General features: G+C 42.4%; 1 protein-coding gene across 1 annotated transcript in view; it reads left to right on the top strand.

The window, feature by feature from the left end:
- Positions 1–13,881, top strand: part of si:dkey-97m3.1 (fatty acyl-CoA reductase 1) — a 295,625-nt gene that overhangs the window by 263,407 nt on the left and 18,337 nt on the right. The window lies entirely within an intron of this gene.

The raw sequence follows: 13,881 nt of genomic DNA, 5'->3' as shown, positions 1-13,881 counted from the left end.
ATCCAAGAAATTAGTCAAGAGGTGACATGCTGCAGTGGGTTAAGATGGTTCTCTTCCACAAAAGACATAATAAAACACAGTAAAGTCGACTGCAGAAGGAAGTTTATTAGTAGGTGTGCTGGTTATGATGAGTGAAGGAAATGATGTCTAATAATTGTTAAGCATGTATATCATTTATACTCTGAAAGCAGAAACCAAAGGAAACGGAGCCTGATATGGCTCATTTTTAGCTTTTTTTTTTAAATTTACAAATATTCCTTTTAACTTAAGGGTGAATCATTAACGCAGTGCCTACAGGAGCTGACATGTAAGTCCTAGAGACCCGTGTTGAAATCTTGAGCAGGCCGTTGTCTGTGTGGAGTTTGCACAGCTTCTGTATCTGAAAGTTTTATGTGTGTGTGTGTTTCAGTTTTCTGCCACATTCCAAAGCGTTGTAGGTTATTACTGGTGGTTCAAAAATTGGTCCAATATGAACAAGCATGTGCTGTTAAAAAAAAAAAAACACTTCTGTCCCAAACAGATGGATTCTAGCTTTATACTTCTGATGCTGCCAGAATCAGATTTCAAATTTGTTATGTATGGCTGGTCAGAGATTTCTTACTGCATGTCAGGAAAGTTTATTACTTACAGAATTATGGAGACAGACAGAAGCAGGTCAGAGATTTGGCATCCATTCTGGCTTCTGACATCACTGTCAGATTAGAGGAGAAGTGAAGGCCTAACTCTGAATTCAAAAGTAGGGCCAGAAGCCAGCAGGGAGTTACTGTACTAAAAAGAGCTTCACTGGAGCGGGACCCCGATAGCTCGTACTGAAAGGCAGATTTGACGCCCGCTCTCTTTCGCCTCTGCTAATTTCTAGAGAACTATGGGATCTTTACTTGCAGTGGTTGCAGCTTGTCATTGTCAAGTGTTTATCAGGCCATGTGCAGTAAACATACATGGAGTGTTCTTGGACACAAACTTGCATAGTAAGAAGAATATTTCAATGGTGGACTTGGTATACGTATTTTTGCAGGGTATCTGGACCCGTAAAGGTAATGTAGAATACAAGGCTGCCAATTCAATCTTCAACATTATAAATGACATTCAGTTTGGAAACTATATAAAATGAAGTTGGTTGATTGAGCATAATTGAAAAGTGCATAACACATAATGAGCGGAAAGTCATAAGTCTGTTCTCCACCACTGCCTAACTGCATGCCACTGAGTGTGCCAGTCACCTTGTCTGTGCTTCACCTCAGACAAATAGAGATGGCATTTTGCTGAAACTGTGATGTAAAGTACCATGGGATGGATAGGCACTAAACATTAAGTCCCTTAATTTGTTTGTAAAATATTCTTTAAAAAGTGTGTAGATTTTTCAGAATCCTCTTATTCTAATTCAATATTACTGCACAAACAAATAACCAACCCGGCCTGGAACACCAGTCAATGGAAGAGCACACTCACACACACCCTCACGTTCATGAACACCTGGAAATGTCCATTCAGTGGCCATGTATCCCTGAATGAGCCACATCAATTGTGTATGCTCAAACTGTAGAATTATGAAAACAAGTCAACTATATTATTAGTGATAGTTAGGTAGGTGTATACACAAGCCTAAGATCACTATGCGCAATGCCAAGTGTCAGTTGTAGTGGAGTAAAGCACTTCACCATTGGACTCTGAAGCAGTAAAAATGTGTTCTCTGCAGTGATGAACTGCACTTCGCTATATGGCAGCCTCAGACAAATCTGAGTTTGGTGGATGCTGCATTTCCTTCTGCACTGCACAGTCAAGTCAAGTCAAGTTAAGTTGGGGAGCATGCACTGGTACAGTGCGTTGCCACACCCACTACACGGTGAAACAACTCGGGATCCTGGTTGGAAACCCCCCAGGCAGACATACAGTCCAGTCCCACCCTCTGGAAATAGCCCTCTATCTTCTGCAGCCAGGTGTTATGTGGGCGACCCCTTGACCTGGTCCAGCCACTTGGATCTCCAACAATGAGGATCTTATGAGCCATATCACCCTCGGGGAAACGTGCCACATGGCCGTAGTGCCATAACTGATGCTCCCTCACAATGCAAGTAATGTGCCTCATTTGGGACTCCATGAGCAACCGCTCATTCGACACAAAGTCAAACCAATGGTACCCAAGGATTTTCCGGAGAGACACAGTGCCAAAGGAGTCCAGTCTTCATCTCAGGTCATTGGATAGCGTCCATATCTCGTAACCATATAGTAAGACAGAAAGCACCAGGACTCTAAAGACTTGGACCTTCGTCCTTTTGCATAGATATCAGGAGTGCCACACACCCCTTTCCAGTGACCTCATTAACCCCCATGCTCTCCCAATCCGTCTACTGACTTTACAGGAAGAGTCACCAGAGACATGAATATCACTGCCAAGGTGAGTAAACAAGGTTGACACTCTCTCCACAAACAGGCACACTGCTGATGGCTGTGCCCAAGAGGTCATTAAAGGCCTGGATCTTGGTTTTTATCAGGACACTGCCAAGCCCAGACTCCTCACTCAGTCTCTTGAGCTCCCCAATTGGAGCCTCCCTTGACTCCGTGAAGATCACTGCATCGTCAGCAAAGTTAAGATCAGTGAATCTTTCTTCATCAACAGATGCGCCACAGCTGCTGGACCCCATGACCTTGCACAACACGCAGTCCATACAAGCAATTAACAGAGTAGGAGCAGAACACACCCCTGAAGGACCCCAGAATCAACTGGGGGGAAAAAAACCCAGAGGTCCTGCCTCCACTCTGCACAGCACTCACAGTACCAGTGTACAGGCCAGACATGATATCCAGCAACGTCGAGGGGATCCCGCGAACCCTCAGGATGTCCCACAGGGCAGCTCAATCAACTGAGTTGAACGCTTTGCGAAAATCGACAAAGGCTGCAAAGAAACTCTGCCAATATTCTGCACAGTGCTACTATAAAGTTTGCTGGAGGAGGGATAATGGCAGGGCTGCTGTTGAAGGCTAGGCCCCTTGGTTCCATTGTGAGGTACTATTAATGCTACAGCATACAAAGACATTTTAGACAATTGCATGCTTCCAGCTTTATGTAAAGAGTTTGGGGTCAGCCCTTTTCTGTTCCAGCATGACTGTGCACCAGCGCAGGGTCCATAAGACCGGTCCATAAAGACGTGCAGGTCCATAAAGACGTGCAAAGAACCTTGACCTCAACCCTACTCAACACCTTTGGCATGAATTGGAATGCTAACTGTGAGCCACGTCTTCTCGTCCAACATCAGTACCTGACCTCAAAAATGCTCCTTTTGCTGAATGGGGACGAATTCCCACAGATACACTACAAAATCTTGTGCAAAAATATACTATTGAAACACTGTATTAATGCCCATTTTCAATGGGGGGTATAAAAAGCTCGTAAAGGTGTGATGGTCAGGTGTCCGCAAATTTTTGGCCATAGAGTTTTCATTCTAGTTTAATATGCAACATTGAACTAAAAGATTGGTATTTTTAAAAGTTATTTTTTTGTTTAAAATGTATGCAAGGGAAGATCATAACCTGTGAACAGTGTTGTCAAGTGCCTACATCATCAGGCAGCATAGTGGGTTCTGAGAATGTCCTATCCATATACCATTTTGGACAAAAATAGCCTTGGATCTAAAATGACTTCTAAAGCTTTAACAAAAATGTTTGGAAGATGGGATAGAAGTGCGTTATGAAAAATCTGTTATGATGTCCTGTACCACACTGGAACAATCCTAATTCACCTTCAATAACTCACTGCGAAAGCTATGCTCCACATTATCTAATTGCAGAAAATCTATGTTTTTTGTGAGGACATGTTTGACAAGAATTAATTAAATTAATTATAAACTAAGCACACCAGATCTGCGTTGAAGATTTCTGTTTGATTTGCTGTTCAATTCTATATAAAGAACGACTTTAGACAGGCCTCTCTTGTTATATAACTTTCTGAATCAGGGTTGAGTGTTGTGTTCTGTTTTATGGAGTGTCTGCAGAGCATATTATTGTACTTGCTTTGGGTTTTTTCTGGTTTTTTTTTTTGATTGAATTTTGTATTTTTATTGCATTTCGTCTAAAAAAACATATTTGTTGAAGAACAGAACCAGGCAAATGTTGGCAATAAGAAGAACAAGATCACTGGATAGATTGGCACTATCCTGGTGTTGTTCCTGCCTTGTTGTTTCTAGGGGGAAATATTGGCATAGATAGATAGATTGATTGATTGATTGATTGTAGTGGACCAGTGCCGCCAAAATTCACACCGTCGATAGGATGATGATTTATTTTTTCGGTGGCAATTCCAGGAACACACCCAGCCTTGGCCCGACCTGCACACACTCACAGGCAGAGACACAAAACCAACAAATGAATAACTAATATATTAAATGGAAAATCCAATACAAACAACGACAATCAGACAAACCTCCGCTTTCCCATACAGCAATACAATTTTAACACAACAATGAACGCGGCAATAAACACTCACAACAATATCCTCATAGAGTTCAATGCGGCAAATGCAGAGGAAATGGTTATGTGTGAAGATGACAATCCCGTGAACAGCTTCCATAGTAAAGAAATGAAACAGTCCTACCGGTAGTCCTGATCGGTGAGGGGTGAGATTTACTAGAGCGCTCCTTTTGAAGACAAACGACATATAATCCACCACAATACACATGACAGGCACACACGAGACAGTCCATTCATCCTAAAGGGAACCGATCCAGGGTACAGCTGAATTTTCAGTAGACATGTTGGACAGGTTACACAAAAACACAGCTTCCCTGTTGCTCCGCCGGGCCCAATTTTTCAACTTTCCCTCTGGTCTTTCTCATGCCCAGCAAACCCTTCTCCCGCTTCAGTCATCCAATGAGGGTAATCCCCCTAGGGGCTGCTGGGAAATGGAGTCCATCCTGTAGTAGATAGACAGACACTGTGGTCTTTACACACACCAGAATGACTAAAAAGGAAGAAAAAAAATAAAGCAAACTTCTCACTTGGCACTTCCAGTCACAGTGAGGAATTATGCAGACGTATTGCTGTTGGTGTAAAGGAGTCCCCTTTGTCGTTTCTTGACACACTTATGCTGAATGATTTGTTGGATGATGTTATTATGTCAGAGAGAAGACGTGCAACATTGTTCATTATGGCACTCAGTTTTGTTTCCATTCTTTCCTTTGCTACAATCTCCATGGGGCCCAGAGTGCACCCTATAACTGAGTGTGCCCATTTAATTAGCTTGTTGATCCAGTGGGCCAGTGATGTTACCAGCCCAGGACACCACAGCACTGAAGATTACACTGGCCATCACAGAGTTATAGAAGATATGAAGGATGTCACTTCCCACATTAAAGGAATGCAGCCTCCTAAGACAAAAGAGCCTGCTGTGCCCTTTCTTATATAGTTCTTCTGTGTTCCAAGACCAGTCCAACCTGTCATTAACGTGAACCCCCAAGAACTTGTAGGAGTGGACCTCCTCTACATCCACTCCTTGACTAGGGAGTAGAGGCTTTTCGGTGTTGTGAAAGTCAATAACCATTTTGTCATTTTTGTTGATGTTAAGATGCAGACAATTCTTTCTGCACCAAGCAACAAAGTTCTCCACCCTACTCCTGTACTCCATTTCATTCCCTTGTCAACACATCCCATTAGTGCAGAATCAGCAAGGAATGTCTGCCAGTGACATGACCTGGTATTATATTTATAGTTGGACGTGTACAGAGTGAAGCGAAAGGACCTTTCAGTTTCTAGTGATGCCCCAGTGTTGCTCACATCCATTTCAGAGTCTCACAAATTGCAGTCTGTCTGGCAGATCGTCCATTATCCAGGACATCGTAGGCTCAACCTCCTGAATATCTCTGCTCTTACCTCTTAACAGGAATGACTAGTTGGTACTGAAGGCACTGGAGTGCTGCCAGCTTTATCCAGAGGAGAATACGCCTTTTGGAACAGATAGGTAGTTGCATCCTCCACTCCAGTCTTTGTCCAATAGGAAAACTGCCATGGGTCCAGGTGGTCTACCATAAGAGGATTGCTATAGTCCTGGGCCAACCTCTCAAAAACCTTCATGGTGTGAGATTTAAGTGCCACTGGTCTGTAGTCATTAGGTCAAGATTGCTGGTATAGACCCCAGCTGCCCTGCGACCCTGCCTTGGATAAGTGGTTAGGAAGATGGATGAATGGAGATCACTGTAAATACCTCAACAGAGCCACATTGGCTTTCATGGTTCTTAAAGGTGCAGGGACAGTTCTATTTGTCATTTAAAGTATTTGCAGGCCATCATTTGAAAACGATTCCCCGTGTAGAAATCTACCCCACTGACTCCCTGACCTTTCATGATTCACTTTGTATTGTAGAAATAAGGAAATGGTTGTGTTCCAGATTTGTAAGTCACTTTGAATTAAAGCTGCAGCTAATTGAGTTCATGTAGATGTGTTGAAATGTTTTGTGCATGTGTGTTAGCTTCTGATCACAGCTTTATTTTAGCAGCAGGGAGTGGAGGAACATGCACAACAAACCCCTCCGTAGCTCACTCAGCTTTTTGTACCCTTCTACAAAGGGCTTTCCCTGTGTCATTAATTTACTTGATTTGTTTCATTGCACTTGACAGTCTGAATCGATCTAATCCCGTGTGGTGTCATTTTATGGATGAACCTGTCATGGAGTTGCATGCTCAATCTGATTTTAATAACGTTTCATTCACAAGTGATAATCTGCTCCACCTTTTGTAAGACCCACTGAAAGGAAAGCTTCAGCCATATTGGCATATCAAAGCTATGCTTATTAGACTTGACTTGGCTCTCCGGTAAGGCAGACAGGGGTGGTGTTGGGATTGCTGAAGATGTTATTCCACTTGGTTTTTTTTTGCCCACGGTGCCTAATCCGCCTTCATTGGGCCTTTCAGTTTGTATTCACTGAATCTCTTAAAGAGACAGTGACTCAGACAGAAAAACAAGGTCAGAGACGGAGCAGGCAGCTTGGAATCATAGGAGTGTTGCCTCGAGAGGCCCTTAATCTTTTCACTCAAAGACCTACTTACTTTAAAAAAAAAAAAAATGACCTAAACAGGAAAACCGGTCAGACAGAAGCATAGAGACGGGCATCTTCGCCAAGGTGACTTTGAAATCTTTGCTATCCGACGAGTGGCACTTCTCGTTTCAACATGGACGCAGGAAGCCTGTGGGTTCGTCAGCAGTGCTTCAGTGTAGCTTGTGCTTTTAAAGCCATTTATTTTAATTTCATTGCCTGCCAACTCCCTCCCTCAATTACTGCATCCCAAATTGTTCAGTGAGAAATCGCTTGCCTCCTCTGTAATAACAGCATGATAGCACTCACCCTGAGCAGAAGGAAAAGGCGCCCTATTTACATAGGAGTCTGGTGTTTGGATATCAGGAATTACGGAAATGTCTACACTGACCTTACAAGGAAGGATGCTGAATTCTCCATATTTTTCATACGTGAAATGGTACACTCAAGATTCATAATGTGAGTCAGTAGTGGGGAAAGAACCAGCAGCATAACCATTGCTACCTTCATCAGGCTTCCATGCCCAATGTTAATTACGGAGTTAATGCATAAGCAAACGTTCCATTAGCTTTAGAGTTACAGTGCTCTGGCTTCCTTGTTTGTAAAAAGTAAGCACTGGCAGGGCAGGAAACTTGATTCAGGACCACAAAGGCAGTCATTGAGGAGGACAGAACCAGCAACCCCTCTGATTTTCTATAGCTATCACAAGAACATAAAAAGTGTGACAAGCAAAAGCAGACCATTCAGTAGATCAAGTTCTTGTGCTTAGCAAAGAGCTAAGTATTAAAAACATGTTATTGCGCACACCTTTTATACAAGTAGTAACAGTGTAGTAGGAGGGACGAGCCATTATTAGTGATGAAGCACCTCCACCTCTGCATGGAGGCCCTCCAACCTACAGGGAAAAGCCTGGGGGTTGGTGGCACAATTGGCAATCCGGCCACCATAAAAAGCCTCACAGTGTTCCACTCCATCTGAACTTGTGTGGTGCTGAGGTGTCACCCATCACGTGGCTGCACTCGGGTCCTAATCTGGGACCCTGAGGTGGTTTGTCATGTGGTGGGTTCAGCAATGAGCTGCATCAGCGCCTGCTCCTAATAACCTCCTCCAGCTAAGGGTGGGATGAGCAATGCAGAAGACCAAGCTACTACAGTATGAAGTATATGTAAAACAATGTGTAGCTTGGCTATTTTTCTAGTAAGAGTGTCTGGATCATTTGTATAATTTTTAACCTTAGAAAAAATAAAGAATAAGTAACTTAAAATAAATATTTCAATTCTCTCCTTCTGTACTATCTCTCCTGGGGATCCAGAGTCTGTCTAATAACTGAGTTTACCCTTTAATTAACTTGTTGATTTGGTGGGCCACTCTTGAAGTGATGTTACCAGCCTGACGCACCTCAGCGTAGAAAATCACACTGGCCATCAGAAGATGTGAAGGATGTCACTTCCCACATTAAAGGAACACAGTCTCCTAGGGAAGAAGAGCCTGTTCTGCTCTTTCTTATACAGTTCCTCTGTGTTTTGGGACCAGTCCAACCTGTCATTAATGTGGATTAATGCCCCCTTGCCCCATTCCTAAGTACTTGTAGGTCCCTGGACAGTGAGCGGACATCAAGGCTCTTTGGTGCAGTGAAAGTCAATGACCTGTTCCTTGGCTTTTTTGATATTAAGATGTAAATAACTCTCTATGCACCAAGAAACAAAGTTCTCCACTGGACTCCTATACTCTGTCTCATCCTCTTTAAGACCCCATAAAATCACGTGAGAATTTCTTCAAGTGGCGTGACCTGCTGTTGTATTTATAGTCCAAGGTGTACAAAGTGAAGAGAGAAGTAGACAGGACTGTTCGTTGTGATGCTTCCTTGTTACCCAGAAACACAGTCCTCAGGTCTTACAACATAAGTAAGAATATTTTTCTAATAAGAAGAAACAGAAACTGTTAGAGTGGCCAAAGCATTTATATAATTTTAGCCTCAAAACAAATCAAAGGTAACTGTGCAATCACCAAGTTAAAAAAATAAATGCCAGTTAACTAACAAAGTTAATTAAGCAAGTTATCTTATCTTGAAAAGGCAGAGTTTTGGAGGCATTGCCTAGGAATTTACTCAGATAGAAAGAGGAGTGTGTTAGGAACGCACCCCTTACTGATGCGGTTCATTTAGTTTGGTTTCTGGACTGGATGTTATTTCCCTTTTGAAAATATTTTATCTTTCGCTGTGTTTTTAATTGGGCTTTGCTATTTTGGGGCTATAGACATGGCATGTGATATAATATTCTGCAGAACGAGTGCGCACAAACAGTGAGGCTTCTAAACTTCAAGACAGTTGAAAACACAAAGAATAGGATGCTTCTCTGATTTTATTTTTTCTTTTATCTTCTGACTGAGCTCTGCTTTTGTTTTGAAGAAAGATAATTCTGACCTTAGCGTTTATGATTTCTGCATGATAGTAGCAATTCTCTGCCTGAAATCTTTGCAACAGACACTTGTTAGCCTCCATTGTGCTTTTGCAATTAAGCCATTCATAATCAGAGCTGAGGTAGATACTCACAGAACATAATCCGCTTCAAGTTACTAATTACTTTTCTCAAATTGCAACAGGATTTCTTTACTAATTATTTCCTGGAAGAAGTAATTTCTTAATTTTTATTCTACTCTCTAAAAGCATGCAGATATGTACCAACTGGAAAGTAATATGATGACACCCAAATGTCCTTTTGGTATTTTAATAAGGAGGAAATGACCAGCAACAGTGAACATACATTCAGCTAATAAACAACATGCATTGCAATGGTAAAATACCCCAACAAGTCACAAAAAATACACTCTTACTTAAAAATAAATCTTAATGTGTGTGTGTGTGTGTGTGTGTGTGTGTGTATATATATAACCCGCTATATCCAAACTACAGGGTCACAGGGGTCTGCTGGAGCCAATCCCAGCCAACACAGGGTGCAAGGCAGAAAACAAACCCCGGGCAGGGCACCAGCCCACCGCAGGTATATATTATTATTATATACACACATACTCAGTGGTATTTGGCTTTTATATATATATATATATATATATATATATATATATATATATATATATATATATATATATATATATATATATATATATATATATATACACATATATAAAAAAGCCAAATACCACTGAGTCACTCATCACGAAATCTCCCAAACCATCAGGACTTGGGACTTGAAATTTGGAATGTAGTTTACCTTTAGCCCATAGATACTCGCTAAGGAACAGTTTTAAAAATTTCATTGTCCAAACGCGTTCTCTCTGTATGTCAATTCGCTTTTGACGAGATAATTACTTAATGGATTTCTTCTTTCGGTTGCTCCTGTTAGGGGTTACCACAGCAGATCATCATCTTCCATATCTTTCTGTCCTCTGCATCTTGCTCTGTTACACCCATCACCTCCATGTCCTCTCTCACCACATCCATAAACCTTCGCTTAGGCCTTCCTCTTCCCTGGCAGCTCTATCCTTAGCATCCTTCTCCCAATATACCCGTGTCAGTGCAGTGCCAGTATGAAATGCCTTGTGCAGACACAACTCTGTGGTGTGGTGTTAAGTTGGTCCTGGGTGGAAGAGGCAGGACTTCCGGAGAAAGGACAGAAGACACATCAGCAGTCTTCTAGCATACAGACGTCATATGTGGGAAAACAAGAGGGAAAGATGTGAGCGACAGCATCAGGCCGTGGTCCGGGATGGAATTACAGCTGACATAGAAGCTCTGAACATACTCCCTGTGCAGTGCATGCATGTGTGACAATGTATACTGTAGATCTGTAATAGCAGAAACATCGTTCACTTAAATTGTATAATTCTGACGCCTGCTTTTAGTGTTAAAATGTTAAGCATGGTGCTTCTGGTTCAGTCCCAGGACTTACCCACCGTGGGACTGAACAGGACTCAGTTTAGTGCCACCAGTCCTCACATTGAAGTAAACAGCAACTCTGTAATTTGCATTTGTGATTTGTAAGTCTCTTTGGATAAACATTTCAATTAAATAACTAAAAATAACAGCTTAATAAGTCATAACATTGAGTTCTATATTTTTGGTGCGCAGCATAAAAACACTGTAAATGAGAGCGGCTGCACCTTCATTAGTTGATATATTATTTGAGGGCACAACTTGCTATCTTGGCATCTGTTGCAAAATAATGTGATTTGTTGTGGCTGGCATCAGATATAGAATTTCCCAACAAGGCCTTCCTCCAGCTCTTCTTCCGGTTCTGCTTTCTAGGAATTTTAACACCGCCCTTCCTATGAATAAACTTAAGAGATTTTTTTTGTTCACTTTCACACTGTGTATAAGCTGAAAATTGAATGAAATGTCGCTTGGCATTTTGAAATGCTTGTGTTATTGTAAGCAGGAGCCTTTTTTGTGCCTGCTCAGCAATCCATTTAGCTAATTAAGCGCTTTGGAGAATGCGTGTCCAGAGTTTTGTACTCATGAAGCCTGTGAGATAAATAGTGGCCTGTCAGAGCAGCTCAGGGGGTTGCGTTTACAGCGTGAAGCAGTTGACTGAATGATGGCAGGCATGGGAGACTCACGTGGGGGCAGCTTTGCATGTTCACACCGAATGGCCACAGAACCTTTGTCAGTAGCTTTGTTAGTGGTTTTTAGTTGATATGGCACACCAGCTTGGAGCCTCATATCCTGGTATAAGCTTGTGGTATATTTAATGGATTATAGTTCTAATTATAGAAATGGATTCATGCCATGGGCGGCACGGTGGCTCAGTAGGTACCACTGCTGCCTCGCAGTTAGGAGACCCGGGTTCACTTCCCGGGTCTTCCCTGCGTGGAGTTTGCATGTTCTCCCCGTGTCTGCGTGGGTTTCCTACCACAGCCCAAAGACATGCAGGTTAGGTGCATTGGCGATCCTAAATTGTCCCTAATGTGTGTGTGCCCTGCGGTGGGCTGGCACACTGCCCAGGATTTGTTCCTGCCTTCTGCTGGCTGGGATTGGCTCCAGCAGACCCCCATGACCCTGTAGTTAGGATATAGCAGGCTGGATGATGACTGACTGACCTTTTCACCGTGTCCTAAATTTTTTTTCTCCATGCCCAGAGGGGACTGGGTGGTCTCATGGTCTGGAATCCCTGCAGATTTTATTTTTTTTCCAGCCGTCTGGAGTTTTTTTGTTTTTTCTGTCCCCCCTGGCCATTGAACCTTACTCTTATTCGATGTTACTTAATGTTGATTTATTTTGTTTTCTTATTGTGTCTTTTATTTTGCTATTCTTTTTTATGTAAAGCACTTTGAGCTACTGTTTGTATGAAAATGTGCTATATAAATAAATGCTGTTGTTGTTGTTGATGCCTCAAATATGCTGCCATACATTCTGATGCTGTTGTGAAGGTGCAAAAAAAAAAACAAAAAAGACGGCACAGAAGATGGTATATGAGAATTTTAAAATGTATCATGTCATTACGAAGAAGAATATGCGACCCTTGAATATAAAAGCACCATGAATGCATTTGTATGTCAGCATTTTGCTTCACCACATTGAACCATTCATGAAACATCGAAGTGCGCACAACGACCCAGTAGGATTGCAGCTTTCTCTCGCATATAGATAGTAAACAGAGACTCTGGCATCACGTTCCAACTTTTATCACACTGCGCCCCCCTACTTTTTGCTGGTACTGCAACTCGCCTACACGTCGCTTTAATTTCTGAGGACCTGCTCAGAGGACGCATCAAATGAACGCTGGGAATGCATGGCAGCCATGATGCATGGGCGTACGCATTCTGAGCGTGAAGTATCAACGAGCCCTAAGGGAGTGTGACTGTGTGTGTCTCAACAGACTGGCACCAGGTTCAGACTCTGCTCCTGTGTTGGGCTTATTGCTGCTGCCCCCAAGACCTTATAAATTGAATAAACGGGTCTGAAAATACATTTATGGATAGTATAGAATGTACCCTTCCATTTATCTATTTTCTAAATCTTCTTTATCCGTTGCAAGGTTTTTGGGAGTTTGAGTCTAACCTGCTAAGGCACACGTTGTAGGAATATGGAAGTATACTCTACCCTGAAAAAGAGCTTGATCTTGGCATTCACTATAGGATAGAGCTGTATAAAATCAATAGACTGCGCTTTTATCTCCAGCACTGAGTAGTTGTGTGTCCCTGAGCAAGTCGCCCACAGGGACTATCATCATAAAAATATGTAAATTGTTGTGCCATGCCCTAGTTGTTTCCTTTGGATTAAAGAGACAGATAAACAAAAATAGTGTGACATCTCAATATCTCGGTGGCCAGGCCTGACTCCATGGAGTCACTTAGCTATGCTAAGACAACCCAAATGTCACATCAACCCACCCAAACACACAGTGTCAGAAATTGAAAACCGCTTGTTAGATATTTGAAAGATCATCAAGGCACATCCTCCCCAGGCGCACACCCCTTGTCAATCTGATCTGGAGCTGGGGCTGCTAGTGGCTGACATTCGTTTACAATATCTTGCAATCTACCGGAGCCTTACAATGTTTTTGCGTTATATTGTTGCGTTTTTTTGTTAACTGCCTTGTCATGCTGCTGATTGTGAAAGAAGCTGAACCACTGTGGCCTAAAACTTCAGTAACCATTTGGCTATACCTGTCCCATCTAAAAATCTAACCATCTGTTTCTGCATCGACTTATCTGGAGCAGGGTCATATGGAAGCTGGAGCCAATCCCAGAAATCATTGGGTGCAAGCCAGGATCAACACCTGGGCAAGGCACCCATCTACCACACAGCGGGCACACACATACTGTACACCAGGGCCAATTTAGCATCGACAGTCCATCTATCATGCATATCTTGGGACTGTGGGAGAAAACTGAAGCACTTAGAG

The sequence above is a fragment of the Polypterus senegalus genome, chromosome 8 (genome assembly GCF_016835505.1).
Source record: "Polypterus senegalus isolate Bchr_013 chromosome 8, ASM1683550v1, whole genome shotgun sequence".
Classification (NCBI taxonomy): domain Eukaryota; kingdom Metazoa; phylum Chordata; class Cladistia; order Polypteriformes; family Polypteridae; genus Polypterus; species Polypterus senegalus.
Note: the sequence above shows the minus strand (reverse complement) of the source record. Positions and strands in the feature narration are given on the sequence as shown.